The sequence below is a fragment of the Microtus ochrogaster genome, chromosome 1, assembly GCF_000317375.1.
Source record: "Microtus ochrogaster isolate Prairie Vole_2 chromosome 1, MicOch1.0, whole genome shotgun sequence".
Taxonomy (NCBI): Eukaryota; Metazoa; Chordata; class Mammalia; order Rodentia; family Cricetidae; genus Microtus; species Microtus ochrogaster.
The window spans coordinates 17,566,978-17,580,343 of NC_022009.1; the positions used below are offsets into that span (position 1 = coordinate 17,566,978).

Sequence of the window (13,366 nt, forward strand, 5' to 3'; positions counted from 1 at the left end):
TTTTACCTTACCACATAAGTGGCTTAAAGTACTAAATGATGTCAGAGGGTCCTCTGAAAGTTTGAAGAATTTCTCAGGGGAGAATCCCCTCCATTCAGAAAGGAATACTGTCCACCCCTTCTTAATCTCCTCTCCTGACTCCAGAGAAAGGAAGTCTATAGTCTGATCTCTTCAGAAATAAGGAAGTTTAGGCCTCTTGTTGCCCTACCTCAACAAATCCCACTTTTTGACCAGACTGGATTAGTATCTCTCATGAAAGAGGGCAAAGGAAAAAGGCTGGGTGGATACCCTGATGTTTTGAATGGAGCAGAATTCAAAGTCAGATTTGATGACTAAGTACGTGGTGAATCCAGGTTAATAAAGAAGCAGGTGGTACTGGGGCCTTTCCAGAGGCGATGGAGCAGGACAGTGTTGCTTTTACCAGCAGGAGGTAAATTGACTCTTTCTAGCAAAGAGGCAGGAATCGTGAGATATAGAAATAAGCATTTGCCTTTTCCAGATAACGTTATGGATGTCCTTGGTTTCAGACCAGGATTCTTCTTGGTTTTCTTGGGCTTATATAAATAACATTCCAGCCTGGTCACTAGGTCAGCCCTGTTTGGAGATGATAAAGTAGATTATTCCCATGCAAGGAAGGATTCGTGTGTTTTCAGGCCCCAGCACGTCTGTTACCTCAGAGACAACTTTTTACTAGTGAGTCCAGTGTCCTGGATGCTATATCCAACATGTTTCTTGATGAAATACATCCAAAAGATTTCCGGAGAACCTAGTGGTCTTTGGTGTGTCCCTTAGGTGGTAAATGTTGATAAATAAATATTGATGGTAGCTATCAGATAGCACTGATAATAGCAGCATTCTTTGTGAGTTAGTGTGTGTGCGTGTGTGTGTGTGTGTGTGTGTGTGTGTGTATAGGGGGGGTGTCTCTGGGACCGCCAGGGCCAGCAGAGTAATAATCTATGCGAGGCAGGAAGAAAATCCAGTTCAACATGACTTAGTTAGCTAGTATTGGTTCAAACTTCTAAGGTCTGACACCAGGCAGTTTATTTTAGACATACTTAAGTATAGTTTAACTTTGGGGAAAAAAAGTTTTCTGGTGACAATTATTGCAATTCCATGTATGCAATGAAGCATAAGGCAGGACTGCATTGAAACTCTTGCAAAATACATGTAACCTCTTTCGTAAAGATGGGTTCTATAGCTTAGGGGCCTAGGATCTGGTACAGTCTTGTCATACAGGTAGCATAGAAGTCACCAGGCTATGTACATATGACATCTCTCCTAAGGATGGGTTTTGTTGACTGAGAAACAAATACAAAAATGAAGATCTAGGGAGGAAGGATCTGGAATAAGCATTCCAGGGGATTTGGGTGAGGCCTGGCCCTATAGATAGCAGAGGTCACCAGATTATTAGCTACATCCACTCCCAGCCTTCTGGGTAGAGAACAGTTATACATCCCTTCCATTGAAGAGACAAGCCTGCATGTTTAACATTCCTGGTTTCCCTAGTACTTATTTGTGAATCCAAGAACCTTCATGTTCCCAACATCAGTGTTGATTCTTTCACTTCAAAGACCCTAGACCCTACTTGTTGAGAGCCCATAGTGTCTCTGCCAAAAGGAAGTACTTGATACAACAAATGTTGTGTTTTGTATCTTTGGTGACTTGATTTGGGTGGCTCTTGGCTGATAGGATCAAATATAGGCCACTGATCACATGAAGCACCAGGAACAAAGTATGGATAGATCAGTGACAGTCTATGAACTCATATGACCCACAGATGGGTCATTGGTGTGATCTCAAAGGAAAACATGTTGCCCTGGTTACTAATCAATCAACAGCAGACTTGAATTCCTTCAAGTCTGGTTTTCAAACAAAAATGGACTATTAATGAAAATGTGACTAGACTGCCAATCCAGACAGGAGAACATACATTTAATTTCTCTGTAGAAATAAATTGTTAAATTTGTGACTGAATACCTAGGATAATGCTTGATGTAGGAAATGTGTCTCTATCTGATGACCTTATCTTGCCTTCGTAGATCATGGGCTTAGTGATTCTTAAGGTCTTTCCTGTGGTCTTAGTTCATGGCAAAGTATTAAAGCCATATGAAGATAAGGCTTTTTGGTGATGTGGGCAACAAAATAATCCTTTAAAATTAGTCTAGAAATACCTTCTTATAGCCCTTCTCAGCAGCAGAGCATACAGGGCCACTCTAGGATAGCCGTACCTCTGAAACAGCAACCTGAAGATAGCAGATAGCGGTTTTGTATCTTGGCTTTTGTTTTGTTTTCAGTCTGCAAACAGAGAGCACTCTACTATGGGATCAAGCTCATGGAATGGGGATTATGTTTTATCCTGCATCAGGGCTCTTGAATATAAGGCTTAGTCTGGGATCACAGGGCCAGAAGGGGATCAAGTCAAGCTGAACAACCTGAGTTAGATTGTATTGTCCAAGGGAAGGAGTCCCCCTTGGCTGAATATTTTCTTTACACGCAGGAAACTTAGTAAAATTATATAACTAAGAAAGAAATCTCCTATTGGGGTACAAGCCAAGTTCAATGTCTTGTTTATTCTGCTTCTGTGTTTGCAGTAACCTTCTTAAGACGTCGGGATACGTTTTCCTTTGAACTGACTCGGGGCTCTTTTCCATGTGGCTTTTACTTACTCCTTCCTTCCTTGCACTGCTTCAATCCAGTTCTACCCATTTTACAATATTTTTTCTTCTAACCAACACATGTCTATAGAGTAGAATTAAAATGGCCTCTACTAGGTTGACTGTTGTCTTTGTCATTTTAAATCATCCAAAAATGCATGTGCGCTCACCCTGCGCATGACATAGAGATGCCAGTAAGAAGAAGGCATAGTTCTTGAAGGCCTTCAGTCAGGGATGGAAGATTTTATATTTGTACATGTATGCACTCGTGAATAATCAGGAGGAAGTCAGAGTAAGGGATGCTGAAGCGCCATCACAAGGCAGTGTCTGATTTATCCTGTGTGAATGGCTAAAACAGTAACCACCGTGAATCCAAAGAAAGGTGAAATCATCCAGGGTGTCTTGTGGTTGACACCAGGAGAGGTTGGGACCTGAGGAATTCCAATCAGTAGTTCTCAAGTCTGACTGCATTGCAGCTTCAACGTGACAGCTTTGTTTGCTTTTTCGAGACAAGGTTTCTCTGTAGTTTTGGAGCCTGTCCTAGAACTTGCTCTTGTAGACCAGGCTGGTCCTCAAACTCACAGAGATGTGCCTTCCTCTGTCTCCAAAGTGCTGGGATTAAAGGCGTGCGCCACCACCACCCAGCTGCATGAAACCTTTTCTAAGATCCCAAAGCCAGAGCTCCACATTGATGATCTAATGCAAAAATCTCTGCCAAGGAAGGGGCAACAGGAACGCACATATTGGCCTAAGCATCCCTTTCATCTGTAAAGCTCACCCAGGTGGTTCTAATGTACTAGGACAGGCAGGAAGGGGTGGTGTGAGGATGGGGCCCAGCACAGAAGAAAAGCAGGAAGCCACTCATATCTGGTGGCACAGACTGGATTCTGCCTTGTAACTGAGCAGAGGTTTCCTCTCAGCATTTGTTTGACAAATCTTTATTGAATCACCCCGTCTGCTCATTACTGTGGGAGACACTAGAATCAGAGAATTAAGAAAGGTAGCCAATATCCCCTCATTACTTAGTTTACTTGGAAAGAGCCAAAGGGACGGTATGTTCTACAAGAGCATCAGTAACAAGGAAATGTGGAGGCGATAGAAGGCCTTACCACTAAGAAAGGTTCTGGGATGATTAAAGAGGCAACAATATACACAGTAAATTGGCCAAGACCAACATTTGGGAAGTTCTTGAAGTACCAGGTTCTTTGTGATGACTCAGAAAGTACTAGTGTGGGTGGCGATGCCTGAAAATGATGCACAACCTGATGAAACATTCGGAGTATTTTTCATCAAATCCTCATGAAGCCTCTTCCTACAAGCCACATATGGCATTATATAAATTTTGAAGTGCCCTAGAAGGAGTAATGAAATAAATTAATCCCAGCTAAGCCTTACACCCTCTTGATGAAATAAATATTATGACTCTCTTATTTCAACAGATTGGAAGTAGGTAACCTTTTCATATAGGCAGTTTATTTGAATAGACTTTACAATAATATTTTCGTCTCCTACTCAGGAGGCACCCTAAAGTTATTGAACACTTGAGGGAGGAGCCAATGCATTGTTGACAGGACCCATACTATTACTCAAGTCCCCTCTCCTGATTTCGGTATGTGGCTTTGCTCAATGCCATAGGTTGTTTGAGGTTTTGGAGTTGAGTATACCGTGTTTCTTTTCTGATGATGGAATTCTCTCAGAATCCATTTTGTACTTTTCAAAGACTAAGACATTGTCACTGTGAAGACCAAGCCTTCATCAGGCCTACATCCCTCTGGACCACCATTGTACCAGGCATTTACATCAATTGCTCTATTCAGAAGCCCTGATTAGGGCTTTGAAGATGTAGCTTCAGAGCTAAGGACATGTCTGACCCATAGGTAATGCCTTTGTTCTGAAAGAAGGTGAAAAAGAAAGAGGCAAACAAATCCTTCTTAGTGTGCTAAGGCAACAGGATGCAAGTTCCAGGCCAGCGTGGGCTAACTGTGAGCCGTTGTCATAAAACAAATGAAGATAAAAGAAACATTCTTTAATGTGTGAACAAAGTCTTGAATCGCTCTTCCGAATATTGAATGGTGCAGCTTACAAGTTCCTTAAAGCGTTTGTAGTCAGCAACAGTTCCACTTCAGACTTGACAACTGCAAGCGGCCATCTGTATGGTCGTGTTATAGGACTACTGAGCATGACAGCACTTGAGAAGCAATCTGCTGAGAGCTGTAGACGGATGGGAGCCACTCTAGTCTGGCTCGAGAATCTTCCTGGGAATTTCTTTATACAACCAAACCAGAGCCCTGAACATGACATGTCACATGAGGGAGGGATCCTATGGCCACCTTCAAGGGCAGGTGGCTTGAGCACTTGAAGCTAAACAGAAGTCCTTACATTAGATTTGGGGCAGAGTATGCGACTTAAACCCATATTCACTCGAACCTTAATGTGATGTTCTTCTAGATGTTATCAGCCATGGCTTGTGTCTCTTTGCTTCCAGATTTCTCAGAGATCTCTGCTCCAGAGAGATCTGGCTTAGTTGCCCTAACTCAAACAAATCCTTCCCATGGATAGCTCCCGGGTGATCATACAATTTGGCTTTTCACTCTAGTACACCTGCTCACCTACTGTTTTTAGGCAGGGACAGAAAGAGAAAGAGAGAGGGGTGGGGGAGCTCACAACTCACGTGTGCAAAAGAGAATTTGGCCAGGCTACCGGGTGAGAGGAAATTCTTTTAAGCACAAATATCTGTAGGAATAGCCAAGGAAACACGGAATTCCAGCCAAGTACATGGCCTTGAGTATTAATATTCCCTCACTTTTCAGACTGCTCAAGTGTGAAATCTGAACCCCTGCCTGAAGTCTCCAATCAGAAGTGCTCCGAGCAGGTATTGAACAGATTAGAAAAGTGATGACTCTTAAAGGGTTCTCTTTTGTTTCTTCAGACCACCCAGGTATGTAGGTAAAGAAAAGCATGAAGGAGTTCTACGTGGAAGGATGCTGTGACCACAAATAGTTACACTGAGTTGGTGTCACAGAGCGCAGGCCTAATGGAGAAAAGGGCAGCACTGTTATCAAGCCAGCAACCCCTACTGCTCTCTCCACACTTAGGTTACAGATATTCATATCCACCTAAAGGATGCACGCACACATGCGCACACACAAACTTGATGTGGCTCCTTTGAAGAAGGTCAGTGTCTAGAGACTGGAGAGTTGGCTACTCTTCCGGAGGACCCAACCTGCATGACAGCTTACAACAATGTATAACTCCAGTTCCAGGGATCCAAATCTTCTGGCTACACAGGCGCTCTGTGCATGTGGTGCACAGATGCATTCAGGCAAAATACCCGAACACATAAAAATAAGAAATAATAGTAATTTTTTTAAAAAAGGAAAAGAAAAAGGTCAGTATACTCACCATCACTATTTCTTAATGGACCCCAGGAAAAGAGGCTCCCTCTCTCTAAGACTTGGGCATTTTCAGTTAAAAACACAGGTGCAGTTGGTCCCTGGCACTTCTGCTGAAGGTCGCTTATTCAGATCTTCATCTGTGTCAGACCGTGAACCTTGGACCTTCACTCAAGGGTGGCTCTTTCCTAAGAAATCTCGAGTGCCTTAGAGACTGAAAGTTTAAATAAAAACAAGCATTTTTTTTTGTAACTGGTTTTTACCACCATTTCAAAATAGAAAAGGCCCTAGAACCCTAAAAAAGTAATAAGGCATATATGTAAGTAAAGATATATTTATTAATGTATTTAAACCATAGGCCTTTATTTTTGTAGTTGGCTTTACTATTACATGTCCTTATTGCTCTCTTTGAGAATCTGGGTCCACCCGAGAGGCCCAGGGCTGGGTCTACTCAGAAAGGTGAATCCCCTGTTTATGTCTCTCTCTCTCCTCCATTTTCCTCTAGCTCTGAGAAGCTGTTTCTTTTTTTATTTGTTTTTTTTTTTTTACATACTATTGTCTAGTTCCAAATCCCATGGTGCAGTGACCCTCCCAGCTCCAACTTGCAAAGGAAACTAGGCCAAATAGCTGGGTGAGATTTCTTTCTCTCTCTCTCTCTGTCTCTCTGTCTCTCTGTCTCTCTGTCTCTCTGTCTCTCTCTCTCTCTCTCTCTCTCTCTCTCTCTCTTTCTCTTTTTTCTTTTGAGAAATCTGAGTATTTACAGGAAGTGAAAGAGACACAGGGCTTTGGAACCAAACTGAAGACTCTGTCTAGCTTTAAAACAAAATGCTTTCATTTGGGAAGCAGCATAGGAAGCAGCTATGAGATGTCTTGAACAAGGCAGTGCCCTGTGAGTCAAGGATGCTGAAATATATTTGGCTCATTTGAGAATGAAGTTTGGGCAGGATGCTGCCTTAGCTCTTTAGTTATGGGCGAAGAAACCATGGGACAGGTCTTTGGCTGGGGAAAGCACAGGGAAAGACAGGTTCCATATCTGCATAACTATGACTGATTGACTGACATTTGAATCAGCACTTCCACTAGAACACGACCGTGTCCCATTTGAAATACCTCCTCGTTTATCCGGTGACTCTAAATTGTGTGACCGCTGGATAAGCTAAGGTGCTTGTGGCCCATGAGGTCAGGTCCTGGGCCCTCTCCCCACTGACGGATTCAGTTAAGGCATACCGGGGTGGGATCTGAAGTCCTTAGCAAGCCGTTAGTGACTCTTACAGCAGTGCCCATATTCTCGTCTAACCTCTTTTTTTTTTTTCCCCACAAAGTTGGATAAGTATCTGGGGTTTAGTGTGGTTGGTTCACTGCCATGAAGCTAGCAAGAAAAAAAAAAGGACATGGTATTCAAATTCACTTCTCATTTCCTGATATATTGCTGTTTTCATTTTCTCTGATGACTTGTTTTGCTTTCATTTGTTTTGTATTTTGAAACAGGATTTATCTGTAGATTTGGAGCCTGTCCTGGAACTCACTCTGTAGACCAAGCTGGCCTTGAACTCACAGAGATCTGCCTGTCTTGCCTCCCAAATGCTGGGATTAAAAGTGTATATCACCACCGTCCAGCCTGATGACTTTTTAAGATAAACTCTGAGTCAAAAAAAAAAAAATTTCCCAAACCCAGCCAAATTCCTAGCTAATAGGTGTAATGCTCTTTCTATCTCCTATGACTTTCAGTAGTGGAAAACAAATTCTATAGAGCTCTGCAGAAAAATATTCTTAATATTCTCACTCTGCATTGCAATGAATTAGAAAAGCCAGTCTTTGAACCTTGGGTTCAGATAAGGGACTTGGTATCTTTATCCCAGTTGAACTTCACAGTGAGTGTTAAATTCCCAAATGGAGGATCTGTGCTTATAGACAACCTTCTGCCAGCATCGTTTGTGCTCCTGGAAGGACACCCTCAAGCCCCCAAGTTCCTGTTGCCAGCCTTCATACATTTTTCTGGCCTTTTTCTTGGTTTTCCCAATGTGGAAGCTGCTTTGTGGTTATACCATTTTTGGGTCTTGCATGTTCGTTGTGAAAAGCATTGTAGGGCAGGAGGCAGCCTATGTGGGGCCCATTTTCTGCCGTCTCTGGGCCTCGTACTTGCCCAGAGCTTCAGGCAGAACTAAAAGCTTCTTACCGTCTAGGAGGGAAGGTGTTAACCTGTGCACCGCACCGGCAGGGTTAGAGACTTCAGTTTTGACTCTGTCATGTGCATGGTTTCCATCGACAGGTCTTCAACACAGATAGTGTCCTCCCCAGGCTTACAAAGGAAAGCTGGACTAGTAAGATAAGTAAGTTATATTCAATGGTGGATTCAAGATGTGGAGACAGGTTTGGTTTTTTTGTTTTGTTTTGTTTTGTTTTCCACTCCAGAGCCTGTGTTGTTTTTGCCATGTACCATGTTGTCTGAGCTATGAGGTTTTGTTGGTGTTGGTATTGTTTAAATGTTTAAGTGTAGGAATTAAGTGAGGTACTGGAAAGTGAATCTGTTTAATGATTCTTTTGGGTCACAGTTAATAACCCTTATTCTCATATTCTCTCTCTCTCTCTCTCTCTCTCTCTCTCTCTCTCTCTCTCTCTCTGTGTGTGTGTGTGTGTGTGTGTGTATGTGTGTCCTTCCCTCCCTCCTTCGCTCTGATTTTTTCCTGAAAGACAGCTAGATCTAGAATGACATTTAACTTACCTGCAAAGGGTACAAGTTACCTGTGAGAACAGCACGTCCCACTCGGGAGCAGGGACATGTAGGGATGATAATCTGTTTGATGTTTTCTTCCTTTATTCTTTTTTTTCCGTTTATTTATTTATTAAAGATTTCTGTCTCTTCCCTGCCACCTCCTCCCATTTCCCTCCCCCTCCCCCAATCAAGTTCCCCTCCCTTGTCAGCCCATAGAGGGTTCCCTGCCCTGTGGGAAGTCCAAGGACCACCCACCTCCTTCCAGGTCTAGTAAGGTGAGCATCCAAACAGCCTAGGCTCCCATAAAGCCAGTACATGCAGTAGGATCAAAAACCCACTGCCATTGTTTTTGAGTTCTCAGTAGTCCTCATTGTCTACCGGTTTTATCCCAGGTTTTTTCAGACCCAGGCCAGCTGGCCTTGGTGAGTTCCCGATAGAACATCCCCATTGTCTCAGTGTGTGGGTGCACCCCTCGCGGTCCTGAGTTCCATGCTCGTACTCTCTCTCCTTCTGCTCCTGATTTGGACCTTGAGATTTCTGTCCGGTGCTCCAAATTGGGTCTCTGTCTCTGTCTCCTTTCATTGCCTGATGAAGGTTAATATTCAGGAGGACGCCTATATGTTTTTCTTTGGGTTCTTCTTATTTAGCTTCTCTAGGATCACTAATTATAGGCTCAATGTCTTCTTCCTTTATTCTTATTTGGCTTCAAAATACGCCTGGCAATGGCTAGTAAAGAAGCTCCCTGCTCTGTCTAGATGTGGAATTCCAAAGGCTTGCTGCACTGAAGCAGGTCCAGGTCATAGCACTGCTGTCTGGCTGCTGTGGCTGGGGAGAATCTGTACAGTACTCCTACCGGCTACCTGGGCCTGTGTCCTCTGCTGTCTCCCTAGAGAGTCTGTGGCTGAGGGTACAAGGAAAGGTACAGGGCTAGTTTACGTTTTTCATCCTTCCTGAGGCCACTGGTTGGAGCAATGGGTAGAGTGGGGGCTCTTCCAGCATCTCAACAGCTTACAAAGTTAGGGGTGGGGTCTGGATGCAGACAAGGGAGTTACATGATGGAAGTGTGGGGTAAGTGAATATGTCTCTGGCATTCGGTTTGAATTTTTGAAGTCTTATGTTACCATAACATTTTATGATATGTTACACATTATCAAATGCGTGATTGGTTGTCAGGAGCAATATAAGTCATTGGGCTTTCCTGATTTCTGCTGCTTTGTGTAATTTGGCGTTTTCAGTTGACATACTCCTTTCTTCCCTTCGCTTTCTTCTTGCCCCGTCGCCCCTCTCTCTGTCCCCAGCCTTCTCTAGATTTTTAAATCAGGCAATGGCTTCTGACAACTGCCTTAGTTTGAATGCTTGAAACAGAGGTTTTTCCTCTTAAGGGCTCCTTCTGGAAGTATCCCTCCTGGGCTTGCCAGGCCATAGGAGTCTTGGCATTTTGGACAAAGACTGTGTGTGCTTGGCTCTTGGGTTCCTGCTTCTTGTTACCAAAGGGACTGTGATCTTGAGAACACCTTTGGGCAGCCAAGCTGTGGTGGCTGTACCCCACTGCCTACTGTCTGAAGCTTCTCTCCAGAGCTGGTAGTAAGGCACTGGGCTGGAATCCTGATGCAATACTATCCAACAGAGCTCTTCACTGTCTGATAGAACCTCAGAAGAGACATCTTCACAAAGCTCATAAAACAGAACTGAAGTCCTGGGTATATTTGGGAGGGATCAGTGATGTGGGATTCCCTCTGTATGCTGTGAATACCATTGGTTACTAAAGAAGCTGCTTTGGGCCTGTGATATGGTAGAGCAGAGCTAGGCGGGCAAAACTAAACTGAATGCTGGGAGAAAGAAGGCAGAGTCAAGAGAAGCCATGTTAGCCCCCCTGGAGACAGACACTGGAGACAGATGCCAGAACTTTACCAGTAAGCCACAGCCTCATGGCAATACACAGATTAATGGAGATGGGTTAATTTAAGATATAAGTTAGCCAAAAATATGTTTAAGCTATTGGATAAACAGTATTGCAAATATGGTTTCTGTGTGATTATTTCAGTTCTGGGCAGCCAGGAACAAACAAGCATCCTTCCTACAACAGCTCAGGAGCTGTCCATCCATCCTGTCCTCAGCCCTGCTTTGGAGACACTTTGCTTTATTATCCCAGTTATTTAATGGGCTTCTTTTAGGTCAGTTACCCTTCTCAGTTCTTTGTGGGCATTTCTCTTGTTCAAGCCTTATAATAACTCTATGTGTATGCATTTCTAGGTGAATACATTGAGATTTATAGAACTTTAAATTTTGGCTCTAAAATACATGGCTTCTGGCCCAGAATTTTCCTTTTCCTTTGCACCCAGCTCCAATCATACATGTGCACTCTCTCATCTAACTCTGGGTTCTTCATCCTACACTGTATCCCATGTTCATATAAGGTTGCTCATGTGTGCACTTGAAGTTAATTTCTTTGCTCAACCCCTGTGATGTAACCATCTGAAACTGTTGTATTAGACAGAATGATTCCTTCAAAGAGTGGAATGATGTATTATCTTGAGAAAGCTATTTTGATCTCTATCTAGCAATGCTGAGTTATTTCCTGTATCTCTGTGGATCTGTGTGCCACCAGAACAGTAGAGAGAGAGAGAGAGAGAGAGAGAGAGAGAGAGAGAGAGAGAGAGAGAGAGGAGAGAGCGCTCTGGAGCATCATCCCTGAACCTTATCATTCAGTCAGAGAAATCCCCACCCTTTCCTCCTTCAGCTTCCAAAGCTATGGTCTTGTCGCAGCAATATCTTTTCCATGGGCTGGCTCCATGCCCTTACTGGCATGAGAAAGAAAGGACATCCTTGTGGAGTCATGCCCATCTTTATGACAGACCTTTGCTCATCTGCCCAGGATGTCCTACAGTAAGAATGGGCAGGGACCATGGTAGACCATACATGCAACTCTTCCTTCCTGAGAGATACAGAATAATATGTAAATTATCCCTAAAAAGTCATTTTCCCACACAGTAAGCAATTTTATGGTTTATCTTTAAATTCTGGGGTGTTTGGTCTCTGAAAGTCTCATCCCAGCGCTCTAGTAAAGATTCCGTCGATATTTAGTGAAATGAGATGACTGGCCATGCTGTGTTCTTTTCCTGGCACTTCCTTGAAAATGAAAGGTTAAGCAGATTCAACCCGGCCTCCAACCCTTCAACAACTGTTGTTACACTACGTGGTTTGTTTTTATTAATGGTCATTTATGCATTGTTCTCTCTAGACGTACTGTCCTGTATGGAGCCACTCTGGGATATTTGCCTCTTTGTAAGTGATCTTGATTTTTGAGTGTGACTCCATTCTAGTGCTGGCCTTGCCCTTGTCTGCCTTCCCCACCACCTACTCTGAGACCCTTGGGACTGGCTCAGCTCCCAGCCTTCAGCATTTCATCCCATTGATTTGAGAAGGCCAGTACTTCTAAGACACTGTCGGTAATTTGGTCTCAGGGGAGCTGCAGTCGCTGGGACTTCTCCACAGCAAGGCTCTAGCTACATGGTGTGACTGCCCAGAGGCCAAGTAGTTCCTGAGAAAATTCATAGAGATAAGTTAAATGAGTGACTGCCATAGCACCGGTAAGGCCTTGTTCATTTTTTTTTCATCTATTAAAACATATTAAAATATGACTTTTCTCCTCTCAGTTAAAAAAAAAAAAGTATATGCTACAGTTTGAATGTGCCTATCCCCAAGTGTATGTTGGAAAGTTGATGGTTACTCTAAGTTACAGTGTTAAGAGGTGGGACAGGGACATGGAGATGGCTCAGTAGGTAAGAGCACTGGACTTGAAAGCCTGGTAAGCCAGGTTTGTCCCTGTAACTCACAGAGAAGCCAGATGCAGAGGCTTGCATCTGCAATCCCAGCACTCTGACCACAAGATGGAAACGGGAATATCCCCCAAGGCGCGAAGGCTAGCAAGCCTGGAGTATGCGGTGCAGAAGCAGAAACGAGAGATTCTGCTTCACTGAAGTGGAAGGTGAAGACAAATCCCTCAGACAGCTGTCTACATGGCGTGGGCACACCGGCACACATGCGCACACAATCTTTTTTTTTAAGACAAGGTATTTTTTAAGAGGTGGCTGGGCCATAAGTTTTGGGAATAGGTTAAAGTCGTGGTGGGACTGTGTCCATATAAAAACTGAAATTGGCCCCATTTTATTTCTTTCTTGCCCTCTCTTTGCCCTTCCATTGTGTGATGATTCAAGAAGGGCCCTCACTAGATAGCCATCCTGTCACACAAGCAGGGAACTGCAAATGCTCTAAGCAGTGACAGCTCTCGCCCCACCCCCCTCTTCCACTTCCACATCTGTGTTCTGTCTCTGCTGCTAGCCCTGGCTTCTCAACAGACAGCCATCCGAATAAAATTGTTGGAGATTCCTACTACGGGGAGGGAAAAGAACAGACTCTGCAGCCGCCGCCTGCTCTCTCAGGGAAGGAGGTCTCCTGGAGGCTGCCATGCCTCCTTCCCCCAGGCAGTTCTGGCAAATTTCAGGTCAGGGGTGTGTTAAGCAGCAAAAATGGAGCACTCGCAGCTCCAAGGTTTTTGTAAAACACCTCTCTGCGACTAGACCATCAGGGATCTGCCCTGCACATCA

The 13,366-nt window shown here is 43.8% G+C and overlaps 1 protein-coding gene across 2 annotated transcripts in view; it reads left to right on the forward strand.

Annotated features, from left to right (window-relative positions):
- Nucleotides 1-13,366, forward strand: part of Rad51b (RAD51 paralog B) — a 513,137-nt gene that overhangs the window by 464,565 nt on the left and 35,206 nt on the right. The gene's annotated exons all lie outside the window — the stretch shown is intronic.